The sequence below is a fragment of the Littorina saxatilis genome, linkage group LG12, assembly GCF_037325665.1.
Source record: "Littorina saxatilis isolate snail1 linkage group LG12, US_GU_Lsax_2.0, whole genome shotgun sequence".
Lineage (NCBI taxonomy): Eukaryota > Metazoa > Mollusca > Gastropoda > Littorinimorpha > Littorinidae > Littorina > Littorina saxatilis.
In genome coordinates this window covers 7891700-7910233 of record NC_090256.1, presented here as the reverse complement: position 1 = coordinate 7910233, position 18534 = coordinate 7891700, and positions in this window count along the sequence as shown.

The window sequence follows — 18534 nt, the reverse complement described above, 5'->3', positions numbered from 1 at the left end:
AGTGCTAGTCTTTCGGATGAGACGAAAAACCGAGGTCCCTTCGTGTACACTACATTGGGGGGGTGCACGTTAAAGATTCCACGATTGACAAAAGGGTCTTTCCTGGCAAAATTGTATAGGCATAGATAAAAATGTGTACCAAAATACCCGTGTGACTTGGAATAATAGGTCGTGAAAAGTAGGATATGCGCCGAAATGGCTGCAATCTGCTGGCCGATGTGAATGCGTGATGTATTGTGTAAAAAAAATTCCATCTCACACGGTATAAATAAATCCCTGCGCCTTGAATATGTGCGCGATATAAATTGCATAAAATAAAAATTTAAATTTTTAAAAAAAAATCCCTGCGCTTAGAACTGTACCCACGGAATACGCGCGATATTATACGTTATTTGCGTGTTTGACCAAAATATGACATTTTACACAGATCGAGACAGTCATTGTTCTCCGAGACCGCGAATTCGGCAATTCCGTGAATTCGGCACGAAATACATACATTCTTGATAAGTTTGAGGCTAGGATGTACGTGTCGCGCTCGTAATTAAACATACGGTGATTACTAAATAATACAGTCATTTGATAAATGTCGAAAGCATCAGGAGGTCAAACCTCAGGATGTGGTTTTCAGTTTGGGGGAATTATTAGTGACAAGATCCAAAGAACGAACTTACCAACAAGCTAAGTAGCTATGAAAACCGCTTGCTCACTATTTCATAGAGTACATCACTGGGCAATCAACTCACTTATTTTCTCACTTGCTAACCTACTCATTCACTAACTTACCTACCCACCTGCCTACCTGCCTATCTACCTACCCACTAACTACCTATCTTACTGACATGTTCTTACTTACTTTCTGTCTGTCTGTCTGTCTTTGTTTGTTTGTTTCTTTCTTTGTTTGTGTGTTTGTTTGCTTGCTTATTTTCCTGTTCGTCCTTCTGTCTGTTTCTTTGTTGTTGTGTTTTGTTTTTGTTTGTTTGTTTGTTTGTTTGCTTGTTTGTTCGAGACGTTGTCCGGATTTTCTGCCTTTAAAACAAATGAAGATTGGCAATTAAAGTTCATGACCAGCAATAATTCTTCATAAAGTTCTTACCTGGATTCGCTTCACGTAAAACAAACAGGACCTACGTACATTCTTCTTTAAGTAGCCTCATTCTTCTTTAAGTAGCCTCTGGAAGACACCATAATTGCTTCAATTTTCTCCGACAGAGCAGTTTAACCAGATTTTCTTTCCCACAAAGCCGACACAGAAATCACACTGCGTAAGTCGAGTATTGCTCTCTAATCATGTCGTTTTTCTTGTGTTTGTATGTGATCTCCACTTTCGACAAGTGCAAGAAACAAGAATGACAAGATGTTTATTTTTTTAATGTGTCGATCATATCATGTTTCTATCTATCTTTCTTTTTTTCTTTCTTTCTTTCTTTCTTTCTTTTTTTCTTTCTTTCTTTCTTTCCTTCTTTCTTTCTTTCTTTCTGTCTGTCTGTCTGTCTGTCTCTCTGTCTGTCTGTCTGTCTGTCTCTCTGTCTGTCTGTCTGTCTCTCTCTCTCTCTGGCTCTCGCTCTCTCTCTCTCTCTCTCCCTCTCTCTCTCTCTCTCTCTCTTTCTCTGTCTCTGTCTGTCACTCTGTCTCTGTCTCTCTCTCTCTGTCTCTCTCTCTCTCTGTCTGTCTCTAGCAAAGACCTGAACGTCTAGATCTTGCTATTCTCTGACTGTGCCCGCAATCCCAACGGTTACGCGTTTCACCGACTTCTGTCTCTGCGTTGTTTCTGTCGTCATCTGCCTGTAAGGTGTGTCAGTGTGCTTTTTTTTTTTAATTTTTTTTTAGCTAAGAACATTATCTGGAGGAAGAATTGCACTTTTATTGTTGGGGGCATGTACTCATCAATCTTTTCTGACTTTGTTTGTTCGAGATTATACGCCAGGGGGCATAATTCATTTTTATTTTTTATTGTTGTGTAGATTCATGTCCCTTTATCTGCCATTTTTTCGGACAAATTGCAGTCGATTGCTTTCACAAGAGAATAACCACAAAGTGTCCAGTGTCTTGCCCAGAACTAAAACAACATCCACAACAAATGTAAGGAAGAGCTACAACAGCAGCAAGAACACAAAGAACGGCAGCATTCACGATTTTCAACGAATTAGATAAAAACTGATAGGAGTCGTAGCCACAATGTAGGCCTGTTATTGGGAGACATTTCATTTTAGAATATCGTAAATTGTGTGCGGATTTTTTTCTTGAATCATATCCGAAAAAAGGAAACAATTCTGGAACCCATTTCTGAAATTCTGACACAGACACAGACACAGACACACTCACACACACACACACACACACACACACACACACACACACACACACACCCCCCTCACACACACAAAACCACCCACCCACCCACACACACACACCCACATACACAAAACCACACACCCACACACACTCACACACACACACACACACACCAACCCACAGACACCCACCCACCCACACATACACACACACAAAACCACACACACACACACACGCAGACACACACACACCCCAACCCACACACACACCCACCCACCCACCCACCCCCCACACACACAGATACAAACACACACCTTTCTGTATCTCGTTGTTGATTTAACGCTTCGTCTTTCACCTAACCTTTGCAAGGATTACAAAAGACTCCGTGAAAAGACAGAAAATGGAGAAAACAATACGCTGGAAAACTAATAGATTTTAAAACGAAAGAGTCATCAATAGTTAATGTCACGGCTGTTCAGACTCAGGGCAACCCACGGCAGAAATCCACAATACGACGTAACGTTACACATTCACCCTCTGCCCTTTTAAAAGGTACGTTACTTCCCGTATTGACGCCCAAAAGCGTACAATATCTATAAAAGCAAGGTCTGCTTAACTTCTTTTTCTTCTTCTTCGTTCATGGGCTGAAACTCCCACGTTCACTCATGTTTTTGTATGAGTGGGTTTGTACGTGTATGACCGTTTTTACCCCACCATTCAGGCAGCCATACGCCGATTTCGGGGGAAGCATGCTGGGTATTTTCGTGTTTTTATAACCCACTGAACTCTGACATGGATTACAGGATCTTTTTCGTGCGCACTTGGTCTTGTGCTTGCGTGTACACACGAAGGCACTAGCAGGTCTGCACATAAATTGACCTGGGAGATCGGAAAAATCTCCACCCTTAACCCACCAGGCCCACGCGGCCGGGATTCGAACTCACGACCTTCCGATTAAGAGGCTGGCGTCTTACCACCCCGCCACTGCGCCCGTCAGCCGAAGCAGGAGTAGTTTCCTGCTGGCACACGCTGTTGGATGCTGCATTCCGTCATGTACCTGCAACAAGACTCCTCCGATGCCTGTGCACTGGCTTTCGAGCAGATCAGGAAATTTCTTTCCAGAGGACCTGTCCTGAAGCTGCCGGATCTCAGCAAACCGTTTGTCTTTATGTATATTAAAAAGCAAAAAGAAGAAGAAGAAACGAAAACGAAAGCAACAACAACAAACATGTCCTCAAAAGATTCATACAAGAACGGAACAAGGAATTGCAGATGAAAAGGACTAGAACAAGATAACATTAACAACAAACATGTCCTCAAAAGATTCATACAAGAACGGAACAAGGAATTGCAGATGAAAAGGACTAGAACAAGATAACATTAACAACAAACATGTACTCAACAGATTCATACAAGAACGGAACAAGGAATTGCAGATGAAAAGGACCAGAACAAGATAACATTAACAACAAACATGTCCTCAACAGATTCATACAAGAACGGAACAAGGAATTGCAGATGAAAAGGACTAGAACAAGATAACATTAACAACAAACATGTCCTCAACAGATTCATACAAGAACGGAACAAGGAATTGCAGATGAAAAGGACTAGAACAAGATGACATTAACAACAAACATGTCCTCAACAGATTAATTCACGAACGAATCGTGTCATCTCCGCCTGTCTATCTATCCTTCTGTCTGTGTGTCTGTCTGTCCGTCTTTGCGTCTTTGCGTGTGTGTGTGTGTGTGTGTCTGTGTGTCTGTGTGTCTGTGTGTCTGTGTGTCTGTCTGCTTGTCCGTTTGTCTGTGTGTGTGTGTGTGTGTGTGTGTGTGTGTGTGTGTCTCTGCGTATGAGCGTGTCCCTGGGTGTCTGTTTGTATTTGTGGGTGTTTTTTGGGTGTGGGTAAGGTTTTTTTTAAAGTAAAGGCCAGAAACAAGATATGCCACCTACCGGTGGTCATTATCATCCAATACCTATCAGATTTAATTATAGTTTCTTGATACTCCAGATTGCATTTCAAATGCGGACAAGTATGGATATCTTTCGTCAACAGTGCACATGCGATACCGGGGTACATCCCACGTCTTTTGCAAAATGTTTTGCGCAAGATTGTGTAAAAGGAACCGACACCCGGAGATGTTTGGGAACAGCAAATATTGGTTACATTTATCTTCCACGCAAACAAAAGGGTGAGTTTTTACGGAAGGGTTTGTGAAAGTCGAGGATACCTTTACTTAGTTCCCGTGTAAACAATTTCGCAACTTATAGTAGATTTTATGAAGCTTTTACATGATGTAAAACATCTTTTCACTTGGGCAGATGGTTTACGCCACAGGCGCAGGGCAATGGACGGATGGGTGGAGGGTAGAGGAGCTCCCCTCCTGTCTTCTATGCGTCATGTCAGAAGGCAGGGGGAGATCTCACAAACCCAGACAAATGCCTGTGGTTTACGCGGGAAGAGCTTTAAACTTAAAACTATATAAACTGAATGTGTAAATCCATATATTGTAGAAAAAATTCACACTATGGAGTTGGGTTGAAATTGAGAGAGGGAGAGTAAAAGAAGGGGAAGGGGGGTGGGGGGGGGGGGGGTATTGGGAGAAGGGGACTCAAAGTATTTAAAAAAACAAAGTTAAGAAAGCAAATATTGTAAACCTCGACAAAGTTAAACGAATATGGTCTATCGTGTTCAATTTGAGTGTGTGTTTTTTCCCGTTTTTATATTTAGTCAAGTTTTGACTAAATATTTTAACATCGAGGGGGAATCGAAACGAGGGTATGGTGTATGTGCGTGTGTCTGTGTGTGTGTCCGTGTGTGTGTCTGTGTGTGTGTGTAGAGCGATTCAGACTAAACTACTGGACCGATCTTTATGAAATTTGACATGAGAGTTCCTGGGTATGAAATCCCCGAACGTTTTTTTCATTTTTTTGATAAATGTCTTTGATGACGTCATATCCGGCTTTTCGTGAAAGTTGAGGCGGCACTGTCACACCCTCATTTTTCAACCAAATTGGTTGAAATTTTGGTCAAGTAATCTTCGACGAAGCCCGGGGTTCGGTATTGCATTTCAGCTTGGTGGCTTAAAAATTAATTTATGACTTTGGTCATTAAAAATCGGAAAATTGTAAAAAAAAATAAAAATTTATAAAACGATCCAAATTTACGTTTATCTTATTCTCCATCATTTGCTGATTCCAAAAACATATAAATATGTTATATTCGGATTAAAAACAAGCTCTGAAAATTAAATATATAAAAATTATTATCAAAATTTTTTTTTCGAAATCAATTTAAAAACACTTTCATCTTATTCCTTGTCGGTTCCTGATTCCAAAAACATATAGATATGATATGTTTGGATTAAAAACACGCTCAGAAAGTTAAAACAAAGAGAGGTACAGAAAAGCGTGCTATCCTTCTTAGCGCAACTACTACCCCGCTCTTCTTGTCAATTTCACTGCCTTTGCCATGAGCGGTGGACTGACGATGCTACGAGTATACGGTCTTGCTGAAAAAGGGCAGCTACTTGACTAAATATTGTATTTTCGCCTTACGCGATGTAACTCCCCTAAGTTTTGGGAGAGGTATAGGAATACCTTTTAACGTACAAAACACTCAGACACAGTCAACCACTCTTACTCTAATCACTGACTCCACAACCAGGCAACATTCAAACCAAAGTTTATTATTTACACACACGACAACACCGCATTCACCTTCACATCCAATCACAATCGCTCAAAATCAAAGATAGATGAAGAAGGAAGAATTATCTTAAAGTTTAACAAAACAAAATGGCTATAAGAATTTATAACTTGATACTAAAAGAACTGTAAATATCCCTAAATATTACCACCTACCACCTTAATTCCCTGATCCCGAAAAGTCAAAAAGTCTCTTTATAAATCTATCTCAACTCAAAATCCGCTTATCTTCACCTACAGTAATCAATTAACCCCGTTATTTATTAACTAACTATTATTTCTAACTTACATTTACACTAATACCTCGTGATAGGGACTACCAACGTTTCTGCTACACTGCCTTCAACCTTGATGCAAAAGATCAACGCCAAACGCAGCTACACATGAAACCAGTAGGCCCAGCCACCAGTAATACTAATTAACTTAACTTTAAATAACAAAACCCTCAATTCTCTTCCACTTATTTCAACACAATAAATGGTACGAACATTAATTCATCAATAACACATTCACAATAATCCACCACGTAACAACCTTACTTCATAACAACAAATTACCATATCACTACATACTTTTCTCTTCGTGCGTAATGATCACGACGTTTCACAACCAAGTCCAGTTCACATCTCGCCGATCCACAAAATCAACGTCGCTCAAAGAAAACAATAAAGACACTCCAGATTAGTCCCGTTGAAATGTAAATAACCAGGCCTGGTACTAAGTTAATAACCTAATATTTAATTAATAGTCAATTTCTACCTAGTTTCCTCTAACACTTGCAAAATCTCTATGTCTTTAATGTGTTTAAACTCACTTATAGGTCACAATGCTTATTGAAGCCACAGCTGCATAACTCAAGGCACACAGATGCCATAATATATTCTTGTGCACAGACTGCTCGTGGCAATAGAATGCCAGCACCTTCCACCACTTTACCCACTGACGGTGGGCCACCTCACCTCCACAGCTCACACTTGCGACACACTGGTGGTCAAACACCCCACCAACTAACACGCCTTCCTCCCGGGTATAGAGCCGGAAGCTTCTTGCACCCGGAAACTCATGCTGTTCCCTGTGTCGTTCGTCTCTCCTGGCTTGGACTCTCCCACAGCCCCGCTTCTATGCTTGAACGCTGTCGTAGGAACAAAAGCCAAGTATAACTACTTGTTCCTCCAACAATACTTAATTATCTCCCCTTATCCACCAAGTCCATAAATTGACTCTAACAACAATATTTCCCTCGTTTGACTTCCCATAATTTCCATTTTCATCGACTTACAAAGTCCCCTCTTTACTTAATTACTCATTAATTACCATAATTAACTACTTAATTAACCACCCTGGCCATCTCATCAAAGTTACTATTTAACTTTAACCAACATCATTATCAAAATACCAGAGTCCCAACATGACCAATTATGTAATAATTCTTACACTTTCCACTCACTTAAATACCTAATTACAGCCTTTACTTTTATACAATTGTAAATACACCATCATCAATATAAATGTTCAAAGTATTTACAACTCCCATTTCACCAAATCAAAACAACATGGCTGCCCCCATAATAAACAATTCCTATTCCATTATTTGACCCAACCATTTACAAGCAGCCCCTTCACAACAACGCCACTTCCCTCACCCCTTATGAATTTAAGTCATATTACATAGTGGCACCTCGTTCTTCCCTCTTTCTCTACCCGTGCTGACGTCACATATTTACAACCAACCCCCCCGTCTTCTGTCTTGACGGTGAACTCCCGTTTACACCTCCCGTACCTCGTGTTCACTTTTCCGTACTTGCACCTACTACACGACTCATTCTCTGGAGTTAACGCTCTCTACCTTAAATTCACCCTCCATAAAATAAATCCTTCCCACACATAAGTTCACTCGCAGCAACTGCTGACACCTCTTTTCTTCTCTCCACCAGCCTACTCGCTCTCCACACTTCTTGCACAATAAAAAACTGTCCACCCCCTTTCCCTCGTTTCCCATTCCCCCTCTCCCCTTTCTACCCCCGACACCCAACACATAAAATGACACCAACCAAGGAAACTAAAAAACTAAACCTCTCTCATACACAAACACTACCGAACCAACAAATTTTGACCCTGAGCACGGAAGGAGAGGAAAACTACAGAATTTCAGCACACCTTGCCGTTCGAGGACTGACCACCCGTAGAACCCTTGAAGCCACACCAAGACAGCTGGAACACAACTTGTCTCCGGGGTTGTATAAAACAACAACACGCCGGTCGGCCGGATAGAGCATTCACATCAACCATCCGTTCTCTTCACAGTTTTACACAGCAGTGACCTTCGAGCCTGTGACTCGTTCACGCACCACGCCACCCCACGTGCGTGAATACACTCCCGCGATTGGCTGTCCATATCCACGGACACACACCGAGTCACTGTATAGGCACCCATCTGAGCCAAAACCGCACGAAACCCAGCTCATGCACGAATTACCAAATAAGTCATGGCTGGACTTGGGCAGAGTTTGTGACAAACCCCCCACCCAAGTACAAAACACCCTGTATTGAACCAAAAACCACACACCTCTGACCAATGCCAGGAATCCTAATACGTGTAATCAAACCACACCTCCCCTGAACTAAGACACTACACAACTCTACTGACATCCATGGACTTGCAACATGATCCAGCCCACCAAAATCAGTCCATTTTGATGGTTTAATGCTCCCCACATCTGGTTACTCTTCCGAGCGACTGAGCAAGTCGGCCCCCACGTTGTCTCTTCCAGGAATCGCCTGGATGGTATACATGTAGGGTTGCAGAGCCAACGCCCACAGCCTCAACCTCTTGTTGGTCGCCTTCAAACCCTCCAGGTACTCCAAGGGTTTGTGGTCGGACTGGATGCAGAAAGGTTTTCCGTAGAGGTACGGGCAAACTTCCGCACCCCCCACACCACCGCCAAGCACTCGCGCTCGATGGTACTGTAGTTATGCTCCGCTGGCAGCAACTTTTTGCTCGCACAGGCCACCACCTGCATCCCGTTTCCCTGGTCTTGGAGTAGCACCGCCCAAGCGGCACTTTGGCAACTCGTCCCTTCGGCGTGACCTTTTGGCATCGGTCGCAGGACTGACAGTATCGTCGCACGTCTCCGCACAGGCCTGGCCAATAAAAATCTGCCCATAGACGTTCGCGGGTCTTCTTGGTTCCCAGATGTCCTGCCATGGGTGTGTCGTGGGCGAACTTGAGTAGTCCTTTCCTCAAGGATCTGGGAACGCATATTTGTGAACACTCCAATTTCTTCTCCCGATAAACCCTCTTGAGTATTCCACGAGACATCTTGAACTCCACCATGCCCTTTCCTGCTTGTATCTGTTTCCCTTCCTTCGCCAGTCGTTTTGCGCGCACTAGTGTTTCATCTTCCTGTTGCAAGACTTTCAGCTGATCCGGAGTCACTTGCAGCCCTTCAATCTGCACCACCACCACCGGTTTCACCGGCCGTGTACCTGCTTCAGCCTGTGCTCTGGTTGTCACTGCCGCACACAACGCCCGTCTGGGATACATCGATACTTCCACCCAGTCTCCGCTCGTAAGCTGGGCCAGGTTTCCCAGAAAAATGTCAGGCCTGATGTTGTCGTTCACGATGGCAAGAATCCTCTCACAGATGTACGGCGATTCTACGTCAACCCATGCTAAGAGATACGTCTTTGTGCAGTCTAAGTCGGCAAACTCTACGTGCACTGTCCCGCTAGTGTAATCCTCAGGCCTAACAAATGCAGCCTTTACCATGGTCTTGTCTGCCCCTGAATCACGTAGACTGATTGCGTCTCTCCCGTTAACCTTGCACCTTCCCATCGGCCGAAATGGAATTTTCTCGCAGTCTTTGCACAACGGCTCTGACGGCTCGGAAGATCTCGTCTGGTCATCTTGCTCGGTCGTCATGCAGGCGTTCGCGGTACACTCCCTGGCAATGTGTCCCGTCTTCTTGCACCTATGACATATCACCCGATTGTTGTATTCCCGATTCCAGTTCGTCTTTTTGTTCCTGCTGCCCTCTACTGGCCTCACTTGGCCCTCTGACTGCTCTGCCTGTTCCTCCGATCCCCCTCCGGTCTTGGTACCCCCGTTGCTTGTAGTCTTCTCCTTTTTCTTTTCCTCCTCGTCCATTTGGCCCCCGATGTTACGTTTTGCGTTGAACAATCTGGCGTCCCGTTTTGATTCCAAGTGAGTGAACGCTAACACCGCCGCTTCCTTGGCTGTAGCTGGCTTTTTATCGCTGACGTACTGGAACAGCTCACCCCGGAAATTTGACATCAACTGTTCTCTCAGGATCAGGTCATACAGCCGGTCATAGTCTCCCGCACACTGTGACATCGCTATCCATTGATCCAACAGGGTCTGCAGCCGACGACTAAACTGTACAAAGTTCTCGTCCCCTTGCTTTGTGATGTTTCTGAATTCCCGGCGGTAGTGTTCTGGAGTATGATGGAACTCTTCTAACAGCGCAACCTTGAGCATATCGTAGTCGCTGGCATCCTCGGGAGTCATCCGTAGATATGCTCTCTCTGCGCGACCCTTCAATTGGTCTGCTAATCGACCTGCCCATGTCGCCCTGCTCCACCTGTGTGTTGTCGCTGTTCGCTCGAAGTGGAGGAGGTAGTCGTCAATGTTGACAGAGTCATCACAGAAGGACATCTTTACCCGGTATTTGTCAAAACTCGGTTCTCTCTCAGTCCCCTCTGTGCGCAGAGCTAACTCCTCTTTCCACCTCGCCTCACTTGCTTGCAGTTCCTCTTCCCGTATGCGACGCTCCTCCTGGCGTCGCTCTGCCTCATCTCTGCGCCGGGCTTCTTCCTCTTGGCGTCGTGCTTCTTCTTTCCTTTCTTGGAACTCCCGTTCCTCTCTCCTTTGGGCCGCCTCATCCTTGCGTCGGGCTTCTTCTTCCTTGCGTCGAGCTTCTTCTTCCTTGCGTCGAGCTTCTTCTTTCTTCTCCTGAAGTTCACGTTCCTCTTTACGTCGGGCTTCTTCTTCCTGGCGTCTGGCCTCTATCTCTTCCCTACGCTGGGCTGCTTCTGCTTGGCGTCGAGCTTCTTCTTTCTTCTCCTGAAGTTCTCGTTCCTCTTTGCGTTGTCGCCGCTCTTCCTTCCGCAACTTCGCCTGCGCCACTCTCTCCTCGACGATGGCCGCCTCCCTGCGCACTTGGGCCATCACAAACTGGGCCAACGTCGCCCCTTGCAAACCCAAGCTTTCACCCTGACTACGGAACCGTGCTAACTCCCTGTCTACCGACTCATCGTCAAACCCATTAGAACCTTGGACCATGATCGGCGACACTCCCCTTACAGCTTGGCCCTCACCGTACCCCATCGCCAAACGCTGCGCCCCAACAGACCTCGTCCCCAACACTCCTGGCGTCACCAAAGACCTCTCCATCCTCGGCGTAGAAACCGCACCCGGCATACCACCCGTAGCCAACAACGTCGCACCACCACTTGGTACAGTGAACCGAGGAGGGGTTACCACCAGGGATGCAGCCGCAGACGTCGCTGGAACCTTCTCCTCCATCCTAGCCGCCCGCCTCGACTGACGCTCATCCCGATCTGAATTCGACATCTCCTTGACAAACCAACCTCACCTTGACCCCAATTCCAAAATTGATCGCCCACAACAAACACGGACAGAATAATACAAAGCAACAACCACAATAGAACTTACCCAAACAGCTAGCTGACAACCTTGGTAGAGTGAGATCCGAGTGATCAGTTCGGACCCCAGGTGTGCTCAAACTCACTCGTTCTCTCTCCTTCCTCTACCGGGTCAAAATAGCCACCCAGGCTTAAAGCCTTTAAGTCGCCCGCCAACCGCCCACGCTAGTCCTCATTCATACCCTTTCACAACTGATTCACACGAGTCACGGCCCTTACTTCCCGATGCTATCTAAACCCTTCCTAATCCCCGAAATGAAACTCCTATCCCACCGCTGCCACCATTGTAACTCCCCTAAGTTTTGGGAGAGGTATAGGAATACCTTTTAACGTACAAAACACTCAGACACAGTCAACCACTCTTACTCTAATCACTGACTCCACAACCAGGCAACATTCAAACCAAAGTTTATTATTTACACACACGACAACACCGCATTCACCTTCACATCCAATCACAATCGCTCAAAATCAAAGATAGATGAAGAAGGAAGAATTATCTTAAAGTTTAACAAAACAAAATGGCTATAAGAATTTATAACTTGATACTAAAAGAACTGTAAATATCCCTAAATATTACCACCTACCACCTTAATTCCCTGATCCCGAAAAGTCAAAAAGTCTCTTTATAAATCTATCTCAACTCAAAATCCGCTTATCTTCACCTACAGTAATCAATTAACCCCGTTATTTATTAACTAACTATTATTTCTAACTTACATTTACACTAATACCTCGTGATAGGGACTACCAACGTTTCTGCTACACTGCCTTCAACCTTGATGCAAAAGATCAACGCCAAACGCAGCTACACATGAAACCAGTAGGCCCAGCCACCAGTAATACTAATTAACTTAACTTTAAATAACAAAACCCTCAATTCTCTTCCACTTATTTCAACACAATAAATGGTACGAACATTAATTCATCAATAACACATTCACAATAATCCACCACGTAACAACCTTACTTCATAACAACAAATTACCATATCACTACATACTTTTCTCTTCGTGCGTAATGATCACGACGTTTCACAACCAAGTCCAGTTCACATCTCGCCGATCCACAAAATCAACGTCGCTCAAAGAAAACAATAAAGACACTCCAGATTAGTCCCGTTGAAATGTAAATAACCAGGCCTGGTACTAAGTTAATAACCTAATATTTAATTAATAGTCAATTTCTACCTAGTTTCCTCTAACACTTGCAAAATCTCTATGTCTTTAATGTGTTTAAACTCACTTATAGGTCACAATGCTTATTGAAGCCACAGCTGCATAACTCAAGGCACACAGATGCCATAATATATTCTTGTGCACAGACTGCTCGTGGCAATAGAATGCCAGCACCTTCCACCACTTTACCCACTGACGGTGGGCCACCTCACCTCCACAGCTCACACTTGCGACACACTGGTGGTCAAACACCCCACCAACTAACACGCCTTCCTCCCGGGTATAGAGCCGGAAGCTTCTTGCACCCGGAAACTCATGCTGTTCCCTGTGTCGTTCGTCTCTCCTGGCTTGGACTCTCCCACAGCCCCGCTTCTATGCTTGAACGCTGTCGTAGGAACAAAAGCCAAGTATAACTACTTGTTCCTCCAACAATACTTAATTATCTCCCCTTATCCACCAAGTCCATAAATTGACTCTAACAACAATATTTCCCTCGTTTGACTTCCCATAATTTCCATTTTCATCGACTTACAAAGTCCCCTCTTTACTTAATTACTCATTAATTACCATAATTAACTACTTAATTAACCACCCTGGCCATCTCATCAAAGTTACTATTTAACTTTAACCAACATCATTATCAAAATACCAGAGTCCCAACATGACCAATTATGTAATAATTCTTACACTTTCCACTCACTTAAATACCTAATTACAGCCTTTACTTTTATACAATTGTAAATACACCATCATCAATATAAATGTTCAAAGTATTTACAACTCCCATTTCACCAAATCAAAACAACATGGCTGCCCCCATAATAAACAATTCCTATTCCATTATTTGACCCAACCATTTACAAGCAGCCCCTTCACAACAACGCCACTTCCCTCACCCCTTATGAATTTAAGTCATATTACATAGTGGCACCTCGTTCTTCCCTCTTTCTCTACCCGTGCTGACGTCACATATTTACAACCAACCCCCCCGTCTTCTGTCTTGACGGTGAACTCCCGTTTACACCTCCCGTACCTCGTGTTCACTTTTCCGTACTTGCACCTACTACACGACTCATTCTCTGGAGTTAACGCTCTCTACCTTAAATTCACCCTCCATAAAATAAATCCTTCCCACACATAAGTTCACTCGCAGCAACTGCTGACACCTCTTTTCTTCTCTCCACCAGCCTACTCGCTCTCCACACTTCTTGCACAATAAAAAACTGTCCACCCCCTTTCCCTCGTTTCCCATTCCCCCTCTCCCCTTTCTACCCCCGACACCCAACACATAAAATGACACCAACCAAGGAAACTAAAAAACTAAACCTCTCTCATACACAAACACTACCGAACCAACAAATTTTGACCCTGAGCACGGAAGGAGAGGAAAACTACAGAATTTCAACACACCTTGCCGTTCGAGGACTGACCACCCGTAGAACCCTTGAAGCCACACCAAGACAGCTGGAACACAACTTGTCTCCGGGGTTGTATAAAACAACAACACGCCGGTCGGCCGGATAGAGCATTCACATCAACCATCCGTTCTCTTCACAGTTTTACACAGCAGTGACCTTCGAGCCTGTGACTCGTTCACGCACCACGCCACCCCACGTGCGTGAATACACTCCCGCGATTGGCTGTCCATATCCACGGACACACACCGAGTCACTGTATAGGCACCCATCTGAGCCAAAACCGCACGAAACCCAGCTCATGCACGAATTACCAAATAAGTCATGGCTGGACTTGGGCAGAGTTTGTGACACGCGACTTGTTTTTCTGTATTCTTATTATGTTTCAATCTTTACAAAAAAAAACCACAAATAAACAGAATGGCGTTTCGAATTAAGGTCAGTATCTTTACGCAGGTCTTGTCGAAAAGTGTACAGGAGATTACGTCCTCCGTATTTCGCAACTAATGTTTTGCGCAAGATTGTGTGAAACCTGACACGACACCTACCGAAGATGCGTGGGGACAGCAGTAAAGGGAAAGACACCAAATACTTTGGGCCACTTTTTGAACATTTACATAAACAACATTTATTCCGGAAATACAGGGTGACATGTACATTACGATATGAACATTTGTTACCACACAACAAGCTAAGCTTATACTAAGTGTGGTTATAAATATGTACATCTAGAAAGGAATTGTTATTTCATGTTATGTCGAGGTCAGAAAATCGAGTATACCCTTATTAGAAATGTAAGACAAAGAATATAAACAAGTCGCGTAAGGCGAAATTACTACATTTAGTCAAGCTGTGGAACTCACAGAATGAAACTGAACGCACTGCATTTTTTCACAATGACCGTAGTCCGCCGCTTGTGCAAAACGGAGTGAAACTGACGAGCCTGTTCAGCGCAGTAGGGGTTTCGCTGTGCTGCATAGCACGCTTTTCTGTACCTCTCTTCGTTTTAACTTTTTGAGCGTGTTTGTAATCCAAACATATCATATCTATATGTTTTTGGAATCAGGGACCGACAAGGGATAAGATGAAATTGTTTTTAAATCGATTTCGGAAATTTAATTTTGATCCTAATTTTTATATTTTTAATTTTCAGAGCTTGTTTGTAATCCAAACATAACATATTTATATGTTTTTGGAATCAGGAAATGATGTAGAATAAGGTGAACGTAAATTTGGATCGTTTTATATAAAAAAAAATTATTAGAATTTTCAGATTTTTAATGACCAAAGTCATTAATCAATTTTTAAGCTGAAATGCAACACCGAAGTCCGGCCTTCGTCGAAGATTGCTTTACAAAAATTTCAATCAATTTGATTGAAAAATGAGGGTGTGACAGTGTCGCCTCAACTTTTACAAAAAGCCGGATATGACGTCATCAAAAGTATTTATCGAAAAAAAGAAAAAACGTCCGGGGATATCATTCCCAGGAACTCTCATGTCAAATTCCTAAAGATCGGTCCAGTAGTTTGGTCTGAATCGCTCTACACACACACACGCACAGACAGACACCCACACATACACCACGACCCTCGTCTCGATTCCCCCTCTATGTTAAAACATTTAGTCAAAACTTGACTAAATGTAAAAAGGAACAAATACGACAACATCAGAGGAGGTAGCGGAGGACACGGAAAGGTATTTGACTTTAAATTTCAACTATATTGGGGAAATTTAAGTCGGGAAAGTGGGTAGACAGGGTAGGTCGGATGGTTGGGGAGGGGGGGGGGGTGGGGGGGGGGGGGGGGGGGGGTCAGAGAGATGATGACTATCAGACACTTGCCAATTCAAGGTTCCGGCAGCAGCAATGATTTCATCCAAAATGTTGTCCAATCTTATCAAGCTGAGCTAAGTCATGTGAACACACAAACAAACCTTTAAGACTATCTTTCTTTCTTTATTTGGTGTTTAACGTCGTTCCTTTAAGACTAAGATTCGCACAAACATAACCTTCAATAAAAACATAAGCAACATGACGTGCCCATAATAAAGTACTAGATCATTAACATGGTAACCACAGGGTAACCACAGGGTAATCAAAATCTATCACTTAAACTCATGCTAATATCTTGCTTGTTTTCTTGCGAAGAAGTTTCACTGTTTGCTTGGTAAGTTATTCTCTCTTGTAATAATAAATAAATAACACTCAGGTTGATGCTTTTGTCATGTCTCCTCTCTGTTTGCATAGGTGAGACCCTGTTTTTGCTGTACCACATGCCCCCTTCTCTCAAAAGGATGGCCTACAATACACTTTTTGCGCTTGATCAATATAGTTATTTGGATGAAAAAGTATAATGGTTTTTGTGTTTGATCACAATGGTAGTCCATGAAGAGTTAAAAATTTGTTCCTTTAATGTAAATGGACTTGGAGACTTCAAGAAAAAGAAAGATGTGTTCGACTTTTTAAGACAGCAGAATGGAAATGTTTTCTTGCTACAAGAAACGCACTGGAAAAGTCACCAAGAAAATTGGATTAGGTCACAGTGGGGCTATGAATGCATTGTTGCTGGTAATGATTCTGCAAGTAGAGGTGTTGTTGTATTGTTCAAAAATAATTTTGATTATAAGATTCATAATATTGTCAAAGATGATGATGGAAGGTATATTTTGATTGATATTGAGATTTTGAAAAAACGTCTGACCCTTGCAAACGTTTATGGCCCAAGTAATGCTGATTGTCCTGCTTTTTTTGATAAACTGTTTGAGAGAATTGTGCAGATGGATAATGAGTTAATTATTATCGGAGGTGATTGGAATGTTGTTATAAACCCCAATGTTGATACAAACTACCCGGCCAAATCTTATAAAGTCAATAGTAGGAGAAAAGTTGTTGATTTTATGGAGCAGTATGATCTCATTGACATATATAGAGCCTTACATGCTAATGTGAGACAGTATACATGGAGGCGGTTTCATAGCTCACAGCGAAGCAGACTTGATTACTTCCTTGTGTCAGAGCAGTTAGGTTTTGAGATTGTGAAAGCGGATATTACACCAGGTTACTATTCTGATCACTCAATTGTTGGTGTAAGTTTTAGAACTGATGTTGTTAAACGTGATAGACCCTTTTGGAAGTTTAATAATTCACTGTTGACAGACATGGAATTTGTAAATATAGTGAAGAATGTTATTGTTGATGTAAAGATACAATATGCTTTACCGGTTTATAATGTGGACAATATTGACTTGATTGACGATGATGATTTACAGCTATTGATTGATGATCAGTTGTTTTTTGAGATGTTATTGATGGAAATAAGAGGTAGATGCATTTCATATTCCTCATATAAAAAAAAGGAAAGTAACAGAAAAGAAAAAGATCTTCTTTCTCAGATATACACTTTGGAAAGTAACTTGACAGAGTATAATATTCAACTTTTAGAGCAAACACGACAGGAGTTAAGTCAAATAAGGCAGAAAAAAGTGGATGGTATGATAATTAGATCCCGTGCGAAGTGGATTGGAGAAGGGGAAAAAATACAAAATATTTTTGTAATTTGGAGAAAAGACAGTTTGTCCAGAAGTCCATGTGTTTTTTGCAGAAAGATGATGGTGAAGTTATTCATGATAATGCTTTAATTGTTAAGGAAGCACAGACTTTTTATGAGGAGTTATATACTTCAAGAGAAGCCGAACTGGTAAATCAAGAGATTGATGAAAACCTGGCTCATCCTGTATTAACAGATGCTGAGAGTAAACAACTGGAAGGTAGACTTACTCAATGTGAGCTACTCAAAGCTGTGAAAAAATTAAACAACGACAAAAGCCCAGGATCAGATGGGTACACTGCGGAATTCTTCAAGTTTTTCTATTCTGACTTAGGAAAGTTTATGTTACGGTCTATAAATTGTGGATTTGAGAAAGGGGAAATGTCAGTGACTCAGAGACAGGGCGTTATAGTATGCATTCCAAAGGAAGGTAAAAATAAAACACTCTTGAAAAATTGGAGACCAATTACTCTGTTAAATACGGTCTATAAGATTGCATCAACGTGCATTGCAGAACGCTTTAAACGTGTTTTGCCAAATTTGATTCATGATGATCAAAAAGGCTTCTTGAATGGAAGATATATTGGTGAAAACGTCAGATTAATATATGATACCCTGTTCTACTCAAATAAACATAATATACCTGGCCTACTTTTGATGGTCGACTTTGAAAAGGCTTTCGACAGTGTTGCCTGGTCATTTATTGA